The 10,230-nt window shown below is 35.3% G+C and overlaps 1 non-coding gene across 1 annotated transcript; it reads right to left on the bottom strand.

Moving 5' to 3' along the window:
• Window positions 1-2,577: 2,577 nt before the first annotated feature.
• Window positions 2,578-2,681, bottom strand: LOC119471631. Its single transcript, XR_005200692.1, has one exon. It is a non-coding gene; the product is annotated as a U6 spliceosomal RNA (small nuclear RNA).
• Between the last annotated feature and the right edge of the window lie 7,549 nt (window positions 2,682-10,230).

Here is a 10,230-nt window from a genome sequence, read left to right as displayed (position 1 = left end):
GATATCCAGTTTCCCAGTACCATTTATTAAACAAAATGCCCTTTCCTCAGTGTATGTTCTTGGCTCCTTTCTTAAAAATCGGTTGGCTGTAAACATGCGGATTTATTTCTGGGTTCTTTATTCTGTTCCATTGTTCTGTATGTCCATTTTAATACCAATACCATGCTATTCTGGTTCAGCTTTTTTCTCTTGCTCGGTATTGATTTCACTATTCAGAGTCCTTTGAGGTGCCACACAAATTTTAGGATTGTTCTTTCTGCTACTGTGAAGAATGTCGTTGATATTTTGATAGGGATTTCACTCAATCTGAACATTGCTTTAGACAGTATGGTGATTTTAACAATATTCTTGCAATCCATGAGCACAGGATATCTTTTTATTTGTTTGTGTCCTCATTTTTTTTCATGAGTGTTTTGTAGTTTCCATTATAGAGGTCCTTCATCTTTGGTCAAATTTATTTTTAGGTATTTTGGGTAGCTATTGTAAATGTGATTGTTTTCTTAATTTCTTTTTCAGTTGATTACTGGTGTATAAAAATGCTACTGATTTTTGCTTGTTGATTTTTATTTTGTATTCTGCAACTCTACTGAATTTGTTTATCAGTTCTGAGAGGGTTTTGGCAAAAGTCTCTAGGCTTTTCTATGTATAAGATCATGTTGTCTGCAAAGAGGGATAATATAGCTTCCTCTTTTTTTCAATTTGGATGCCTTTTATTTCTTTACCTTGACTAATTGATAGGCTGCAACATCCAGTACTATATTAAGTAAGAGTGGTAAAGTGGGCATCTTTGCCTTGTTCAAGTTCTCAGAGGAAAGACTTTCCACTTTTCTCCTTTGAGTATGTTAGCTATTTACTTGTCTTATATGACTCATTATGTGGACATATGTTCCTTCCAAGCCTAATTTGTTGAGAGTTTTTATTATTAAGAGACATTGAACTTTGTCACATTCCTTTTTTGCATCTGTTGAGATGATTATATGGGTTTTGTCCATCATTCTGTTGAAGTGATGTATCACATTTATTGATTTATATACGCTGAACTGTTCTTGCATACCTGGGATAAATCCCACTTGGTCATTATGTATAATTCTTTTAATATGCTATTAATTTGGTTTACTAGTATTTTGATGAGGATATTTGCATCTATATGTATTAGGAATATTGGTCTGTAGTTTCTCTTTTCTGTTTTGTTCATATCTGATTTTGGTATCATGGTAATGCTGGCCTTGTAGAATCAGTTAGGAAGAATTCTCTTCAATTTTTGGAATAGTATGAGAATTGGTGTTCTTTAAAAGTCCGGTAGAATTCCGAGTAAAGCCATCTAATCCTGAGCTTTTCTTTGTTGGGAGACTTTCTATTGCAGATTCAATCTTGTTACTGCTTGCTAATCTGTTCAGGGTTTCTATTTCTTCCTGGTTCAATATTGGGAAGTCGTATATGTCCAGGAATTCATCCATTTCTTCCAGGTTTTTAAATGTTTAGCTTGTAGTTGTTTGTAGTAGCCTTTAATGATCTTTTAAATTTCCATAGTATCAATTGTAATGTCTCCTTTTTTATTTTACTTGTTTGGATTCTCTCTCTTTTTTCTTGGTTAATCTAGCTAGTGGTTTATCAATTTTGTCTATCTTTTCAAAATGTAACTTTTCATTTTTTTAATCATTTGTGTTGTATTTTTTGTCTCTATCTCATTTACTGCTCTAATCTTTATTGTTTTCTTCCTTCTGCTAATTTTGGTTTGGTTTGTTCTTGCTTGTCTAGTTCTTTGAGGTGAATTTTTAGGTTGTTTATTTGAAATCTTTCTACTTTTAATGTATGCATTTATTGCTATAAACTTATCTCTTTGTACTACTATTGCTATAACCCATAAGTTTCAGTATATTGTTTTTCCATTTTCACTTGTGTCAAGAAATTTTAAAAATTTATTATTCATTTTTTGACCCAGTGCTCAGGAGCATGTTGTATAATTTCCATTATCTGTGCAGTTTACAAAGTTTCTTGTTGATTTCTAGTTTTTCTACATTTTGTGATTTGAATAGACTTGATATGCTTTCAGTTGTTAAAAATTTGTTGAGATTTGCTTTGTAACCTAACATATGGTCTATCTTGGAGAATGTTCCATATGCTGATGATAAAAATGTGTATTCTGCAGCTGATAGATGAAATTTTCTATAAATGTATTTTAGGTCCATTTGGTCTAAAGTGCAGTTTAAATCCAATGTTTCTTCGTTGATACTTTTGTCTAAATGTTGAAGTTCTCAACTGTTGTTTTAGTAGGATCTATCTCTCTCTTTAGCACTAAGAAAATTTACTTTATATATCTGGATGGTCTTGTGTTGAGTGAATATATGTTTTATAATTGTCGTATCCTTTCACTGAATTGATACCTTTGTCATTAAATAATGACCTTCTTTGTCTCTTTTTTTCTGTCTTAGACAAATGGGATATGCACATTAGCCCTGCCTCCTATCTGCCATCTTCTTCAAGTGTGTTTTGTGTGTTTTCAAGATAGTAGATATTCTTCTTTGCTTTCAGGTACAGGACTCAAGCACTTCTTACAGGGGTGGTCTAGTGGTAATTAAAAATATGGAATGCTTTACAAATTTGCATGTCATCCACTCACAGGAACTATGCAAATCATCTCTTTATCATTTTAATTTTTAGTATATGTGCTGCCAAAGTGGTTTGTTTGCCTTAGTATCTCTTTCCTTCTTTTTAATCTATTAGTATCTATAAATCTAAATGTGTAAAACTGAATACTGTTTATATGAGACATTTTAGGCATGTCTCATATAAACAGTATTTAGTTTTGGAATTTTTTCCTAATAACTTTTGACATAGTTATGGTATAATTTTGGTATAAGTCTATCATCTTACTATTTGTTTTCTACTTGTATCAGTAGATCTTTGTTACTTAGATGTAAATTTTCTGTCTTTCACTTTTTAAGATTCTTATGACAAATATCATTCACTCAAGAGCTGAGATTGAAGAACATATTGCTTGTTCTGAAGTCCAGAGAATAAAATCCCTTTCCTAGGTTATGTGATTAGAATGAGGTCCTCATCATTTATTGTCCTTAACATATTGTGTTAAGGCTAAGCCACAGCTATAATTATATTGAATTCAATCCACTTTTACCTTGTAAATATTTGAGTTGGGAGTGAATTGGCTGCACTTTTCAATATGTTAGTTATTCTTTGGATTGATCACTTTTAGGACTCAAAAATCCAGTCATTTTGAAAATGCACAGGATTGTGTTTTCAGATCCTCCTTTACTGCAGCTTTGTTGTAAAATTTGAGGGTATTGTTGGAGGAGAGAATTATTAGCCCAGCAATTTGTTTCATGCTTGTGCATTTTTTATGCTACATTTCATTCACACGATCATTCAAGATAATTCTGACCTCTCCTATTTTCCATGAAATCTGTCCATCTTTAGCACCTCTCACTTTCATTTGCCATAGCTAAACCAGATACCTGTTCCTAGGTATGGCAGAATTCAGTATGTACAAATGCCAGTTTGCCAAGTCTTCCTTGAAGCATCTAGTTTTCCTTGGTGACATCAAAATTATAACTTTTCCTTGGTCTAGGTTTTTCTCATTGTTACCACAAGAAGCAAGGTCTTTTTCATTTTTACATTTTATCCAGAATTGTATTATATTTGACCCAGCATTTCTTGGTGTTAGAGCTTGAGAATTTTTAGGTTATTTGAGTTTTCTGTCTTTCTGAAATAGAAATGGAAACCACAAATATACCTTTACAATATGGCTATTAGAGAAATAATGTTAGTGGTTTAAAACACTGATGTGCATTAAAATTATCTTGGAAGTTTATAAAAATATAGATACTTTGGTCCTATAGCAGATGATTCAGATTCACTCAGTTTTGGGCTAAACTCAAATAAAAATTATGTGGTTTCTAAATGTATTTTCCAAAAGCCTCTCAAGCTGATTTTGATGCGAACCAAAGTTTGAGAAAAATGATAAAGTAGATGAGTGGTCCTATACATTCACAATATTTATCTACTATTTCTCCCCACTGTCCAAGCAAGTGCTCAAATTGTACAAATGGATGAATACATTCATTATTACCAATTGTTTTTTCATATAAATCAGCATGAGATAATTTAGACATTTGAGATGTTCTTTCAATAAACAAAATTATAGTTAGAAGAAGTTAGAAGACTGAATCAATTTTCTTCTTCTGATGGGTTTATCAATGTGCTCCTTGTTGTTTAATCCTTTGGACACTTCCTTACATATTATAATTGACCTCACTGTAGAAACTGATGCTATCCTTTCTCTTCCTAAAACAATTTTTTCCCTTGCCTTTGTTTACATTGTAATTTTCTGGTTTCTCCCTACCTACTGGCCACTTAATTAGAATTTTAATTCTTTTTGCTTTCCCAGTTAAAATATAAAACTTGTAATCTGCATTTGAAACTCATCATACTTGTTTTAGTAACCTCAGGAGGTGGTGTGGTTTGGCTGTTTCCCCACCCAAATCTCATCTTGAATTGTAGTTCCCATAATCCCCATGTGTTGTGGGAGGGACACGGTAATTGAATCATGGTAGCATAGGCTACCCCTATGCTACTGTTCTTGTGATAGTGAGTGAGTCCTCATGAGACCTGATTTTTTAAAGGCACTTTCCCCTCCTCGCTTGGCACTTCTGTCATCTGAAGGACATGTTTGCTTCCCTTTTGCCATGATTGAAGCTTCCTGAGGCCTCCTGGCCATACTGAACTGTGAGTCAATTAAACCTCTTTCCTTTATAAATTATCTGGTCTTGGGCAGTTCTTTATAGCAGTATGTAAATGGACTAATACAGTATCCAAAACATTAAATACCAAAAAATTTAAAAGACATGCCAGGTATTTCTACCGAGACTATAAAACGTGGCCAAAAATATTTTAAAGAAAATCTAAATAAATACAAAGATATACATGTTTATGTATCAGAAGATTTAATATTTATAGATACAATTTTCCTCAAATTGACCTGTAAAAATTTTTGAGTTGGGGATCTCACTCTGTTGCCGAGGTTGGAGTGCAGTGGCATGATCATGGCTCACTGCAGTCTTGTAATCCTGGGCTCAAGCAATCCTTTCCTGTATACATTACCCAGTCTCAGGTATGTCCTTATTAGCGGCATGAGAATAGACTAATGCAAGAGGGGTGAAACAAAATTCTTGCAGCGAAGGAATTCTCTATACATTAATTATCATTCCTCTCTCTTTGTCTCTCTCTCTGTGTGCATGTATTGTCTATCAACAGTAAACATTTATTAAGTTTATTTTCTGTGCTACTTGCTGGGAATACAAAGAGCCTTAAGATAACATCTCTGCCCTTAAGGAGCTTATAAATAAAATAAATAAGGACGTAATTGTAATTCTGAAATAATTCTGAGAATGCTGCCGTTAGCCATGAATACAATTTTCTTCCTCCCTGAAGTTTTTATGCATTCTCCTTTTCACCTTCTATTTTTATTTTCTTGAAAATTTGTTTTAAGGACTTAGCTCTCTTCACATGTGGCAATATGTGATAGGAGAGAGGTGAAAAAGAAGTGAGGAGGAAAAGTAGGGGGGAAGAAAGAAGGGTCTAGAGGCAAATGGCTTTCTGCTTCTATACTATAAATAACATAAATGCAATTAAGATACTTTACGGTGGCTCATGCTGTAATAACAGCACTTTGGTAGGCCAAGGTGGGTGGATCGCCTGAGTTCAAGACCAGCCTGTTCAACAATGCAAAACCCTGTCTCTATTAAAAATACAAAAATTAGCTGGACATGGTGGCGCATGCCTATAATCCCAGCTACTTGGGAGGCTGAGGCAGAAGAATCACTTGAATCCAAGAGGCTGGGGTTGCAGTGAGCAGAGGTCATATCACTGCACTCCAGCCTAGGTGATAGTGCGAGACTCCATTTCAACAACAACAACAACAACAAGAAAAAAAGTTACAGTAGTTTAACTTTCTAAAGGACTCTTAGAATTTCATCCAATTTTATTTTCACAACATTCCATTTTCTTGTGGAAAAACTGGGTCAGGGTGTGTCTGTGTGTTTACCAGACACCTCCATCCTTCAGCTTTTAAAGCATATTTCCTTAACTTAATACATTATTAATTTGATCCTTGGAACAATCCTCGGAGTCCTTTGCTCATAAAACAGGGAGGAGGAGTAGAATCATACATGTTTGAAAGGCAGAAAAAAATACCCTGCTAAGTTATTGAATCCTTGTTTATTTACTTGCTAGCTGCGTGACTTCCATTTAACTTCCACGAGCCCATTTTTCTGTTAACTATGAACAACAGTTCCTACTAGTAGAGTTTTGTGCCAAGCCTGTTACATTCTAAGTGTTGGTTCAGCTTCTACTTCCTCTGAATTGCATCAGTTCTTCCAAAGACAGAGATTGCTTTTTTTTTTTTTTCATGTAAAGTGGTACTTTTCCTAAACAAAGACAATATTTTCCATTCTGTAATTGACCTGCAGATTGGGTTGGCCCTACATTTAGGAAGGTGGATGCTAGCTGCTTCTTGCTTGTACTAGACTGGTGTGGCTGTGTTCTTTCTTTCACCTGACACAAAGTCTTAGGGAATGGATTATCTTCTGCAAAATTTATTTTTAAATAATACGCTAAAACATCCCAGGTAGAATAATCTCCTGAAAACAGAAAAAAAGGAACCTGAAATCTATTATATGGCGTATGCATAGCTGCGCAATTTCTAATCTGGTAAGAGTTCAAATGTAACAATTAGTATCACATTTCTCTTTATTCAGAGTAGTCTAAAGCTGATCTGCCACAGGCAATAATAATCAGGACTCAATAAAAGATGTTGGAGCAGATGGAGGTACTACAGTTTCCAATTAAACTCCTCTTTGTTAAGCTTTAGATTCTCTCATGATTTTTTGAACAGATTTCAGCTCTCCGTCACCTATACAACTGGTATTTGTGTTTAGCACTGCTCTTTTAATTTGCTTACTTTCTAAGGTAGAAAAAGCCTTTGTGTAAATGGAGAATCTCATCTTTTCTCACTGAAATACTGCAGATGATATTTTGTTTTCCAGTCAGAACAAAAAGAGGAAGAGAAAAAGGCAATTGATATTTATTGAGCTTTGGGAATATCTGGTAGGCATTTTTGAGTAAATCGACTCTTGAATAATTTGCTGCATTTAATCCTTATAACTACACTGTGAGGAAAAGATTGCTTCTTATTTGGTCACCACTTTGTTGATGAGAAAACTGAAACTTGGAGTTTGAATCAGTAAGCAGATGTGAAAAAACAAAAAGACTAGCAGTTCATAAAATTGTATTGCCGAGGGAAAGATAAGAGAGATTTTATAAACGAGAATGTAGAGAACTTTATTAATAAGAACATCTTGTTTTATTATATGGAACAATAATATGTCTATGCATATGAGTCAAAAGAACTAATATTTTTAAAACTCTAGGAGACTGTTTTACCTGTGACTATTATTACCACGTGAAGTGTTTAACAAACGTGTGTGGACATCACACAGTCAGACGCTGTGTCAGGCACTGATAGCTTAGTGATGGGAAACAGAGGCTACATGCCTGCTTTCCTAGAAAAATTAAATACAGATGTTCATGAGATTTCAGTTAATGCTTACCCGTTGTTCGTTGAGAAAATAAGACTTCAGTTTACTTTATTAGTCTGAGGCAATTAACAAGGCAGAAAGGATCCACCAGCATGGAAAGTACAAAGAATGCTGAAGAAGCAAGTGACAAAAAAGCTGATGTACCTCCCTAAATAAGTCCTAGAACCTGAAAAGGAATATGGGATGAAAGATGGAAAGGCCAGATGTTTTCAGTGTCTCATGAAGAAGAGCATCGCCTAAGAGCACTTAGGGTTCCTCAGAAAATAGAATTTCTATGTCACTGTATTTGCTCACTCCAAATAACTCTTCTCAGACTTTTACCAAGGCAGCCCAGCTGCTCAGTAAGTGACAGCTGATAACAAAATATTTCTGTTTTCCTCATCAGCAAGGGGGAATTAACCATCTTAAACAAGATATTTGATATCACTCTACATACAAAGATTCAATAACTGTGTTGGGACATGAATCCTCCTCATAGGGTAATTTGAGTTAAATCCATAACAACTTTATAGTCAATAGATTAAGTACAATGTTAATGTCTTTTGTTTCCAGAATTTAAAAAATAGATTTCAAGGTACAGTGAAAGATGTAGAACCCATGATGTAAGGCAAGAATTTATAATTATAGAAATCAATGCACAGTCTAACAAAATGATATCAAATGCAAGCAGGAAAGGGGTAATAAAGGAAAACAAAACCAGAGATTTTTCAGTATTTGTGGAAAAAATATAAAGAAATATTCAAAGCATTGTGAGACTGTTGAATTCATCTAATGAGTAGGAATGTCGAAATGGTTCAAATATCACAAAAATGATCAATGTGTTGGAAAAAAGGACTTATAAGGGAAACTTTAATTATAAATATAACTAGGGAAGACCTTTGTTACCACATGACTCATAACACAGATTTGAATACAACAGAGTACATGACTCGTCAAATGGAACTTTATAATAAAACTATAATTATAAACTGCTCTGGGTAGATCATAAAATGTGTGTGTGTGACTGTGTGTGTGTGTGAGAGACAGAAGGAGAGAGAGAGAGAGATTACTGATCTCTATATAAGGATTTATTCATTTAATAGAATATTATTAGGATAAGTTAATATGCTATTGAAAGGGCTTTGCAAAATTAAAATAATAAACTTTCTGTTTATAAAAGAATCATATAATGAAAGGGATCACAGAAGATGGTTATTATGATGCCATGAGTGTGATGAAATTATTTCAGTCTGGACTCTAGACAATGAAGGATATAAGGCCAGGCATGGTGGCTCACACCTGTAATCCCAGCACTTTGGGAAGCCAAAGCGGGTGGATCTCCTGACATCAAGAGTTTGAGACCAGCCCGGCCAACATGGTGAAACCCTGTCTCTACTAAAATTACAAAACTTAGCTGGGCGTGGTGGCAGGTGCCTGTAATCCCAGATAGTGGGAAGGCTGAGCCAGGAGGAACCCTTGAACCCACGAGGCAGAGTTTCTCAATTGCTCCAGTTGAAATATAATTGTTTATTGACTGTTCGGTTCCTTTCTGTCTGGGGGGTGTGGTGAAAGCTAGACCACTCTAGTCAGTCACCTTACTGAAGTTATTCCTGTTTATATTTTTTCAATGTATTAATGTATATCTATGTGTGTGTGTGTGTGTGTGTGTGTGTGTGTGTGTGTGGCTTATATCTACATTTAATTTCTCAGTTAGCTTTAGGCATCTATCTACCACAGAAAAGATTAAGAATGCCAGGTTAAAAAAAAAAAAAGAATGCCAGGTGAAATCAAAGGGAAAGTGAACTAATATTCAGCTTCCGGTCATACAAATAGAAGTTTACAGGAGACAACTACCTTGAAACCAGGCATTGTTAAACAGGATTTTCTAGATTCTTTTATCTAGATCTCATGACTGAGATCAAATTTGCTTGGCCTCACTCATATCTCCTGAAGGGAAGAGAAAGAGAAAGGAACAGAGAGACACACAGAGACAGAGACAGAAAAACTAAGAATAAATGAATGAGAATATGCTGCTTGCAGTCCAAGTAGTTGGTGGGGAAAGGACGGCAAGAAGACGACAGAGAGAAGGGTCTTCAGATCAGGAAGAAGGGCTTTATTATCTGTCTGAAATTGAAAACAGGAATTGCCATGGTTATGAGAGAGCCTGGCTGATCAGGGTTTCCTGAGTGCCTTCAAGCCTCATTTGGGAGCCTAGCCCACAGATAATCCTAACATGGCTTGTGGTAGTTATGCATGTCTTTGCTGTAACGCAGGTAGATAAATAGTCTTTCAGGCATTCTGGAATCACAGACTTTCCTGTATACCCCAGTGAAGTGATGGAGTGATGTTAAAATTGCCTGTGGGGAGCAGAGGCCTGGAGTCAAGGCCAAGTTGCCACCATAGATTTTGAGATTGGGCGAAAATGGTGGTACTGAAGTTCTAGCAGAGTTGCCAACATGTCATCCCAAAAGCCTGGTGAGCCTGTTGCCTGTTGGCAGTCACCAATCTGAGGTACAGACCGGTTCACATATTCTGCACAAGAAGTAATAGAGATCCAGTACCTCATGGATCTGAGGCACATTCACCTCATGTCTCCTTCACCCACTTCTGTAAGGACAGGGTCATCTGCTGTCATATG

Source organism: Cebus imitator, unplaced genomic scaffold (genome assembly GCF_001604975.1).
Source record: "Cebus imitator isolate Cc_AM_T3 unplaced genomic scaffold, Cebus_imitator-1.0 Scaffold67, whole genome shotgun sequence".
NCBI lineage: Eukaryota > Metazoa > Chordata > Mammalia > Primates > Cebidae > Cebus > Cebus imitator.
This window is presented reverse-complemented; position numbering and strand designations above follow the sequence as displayed.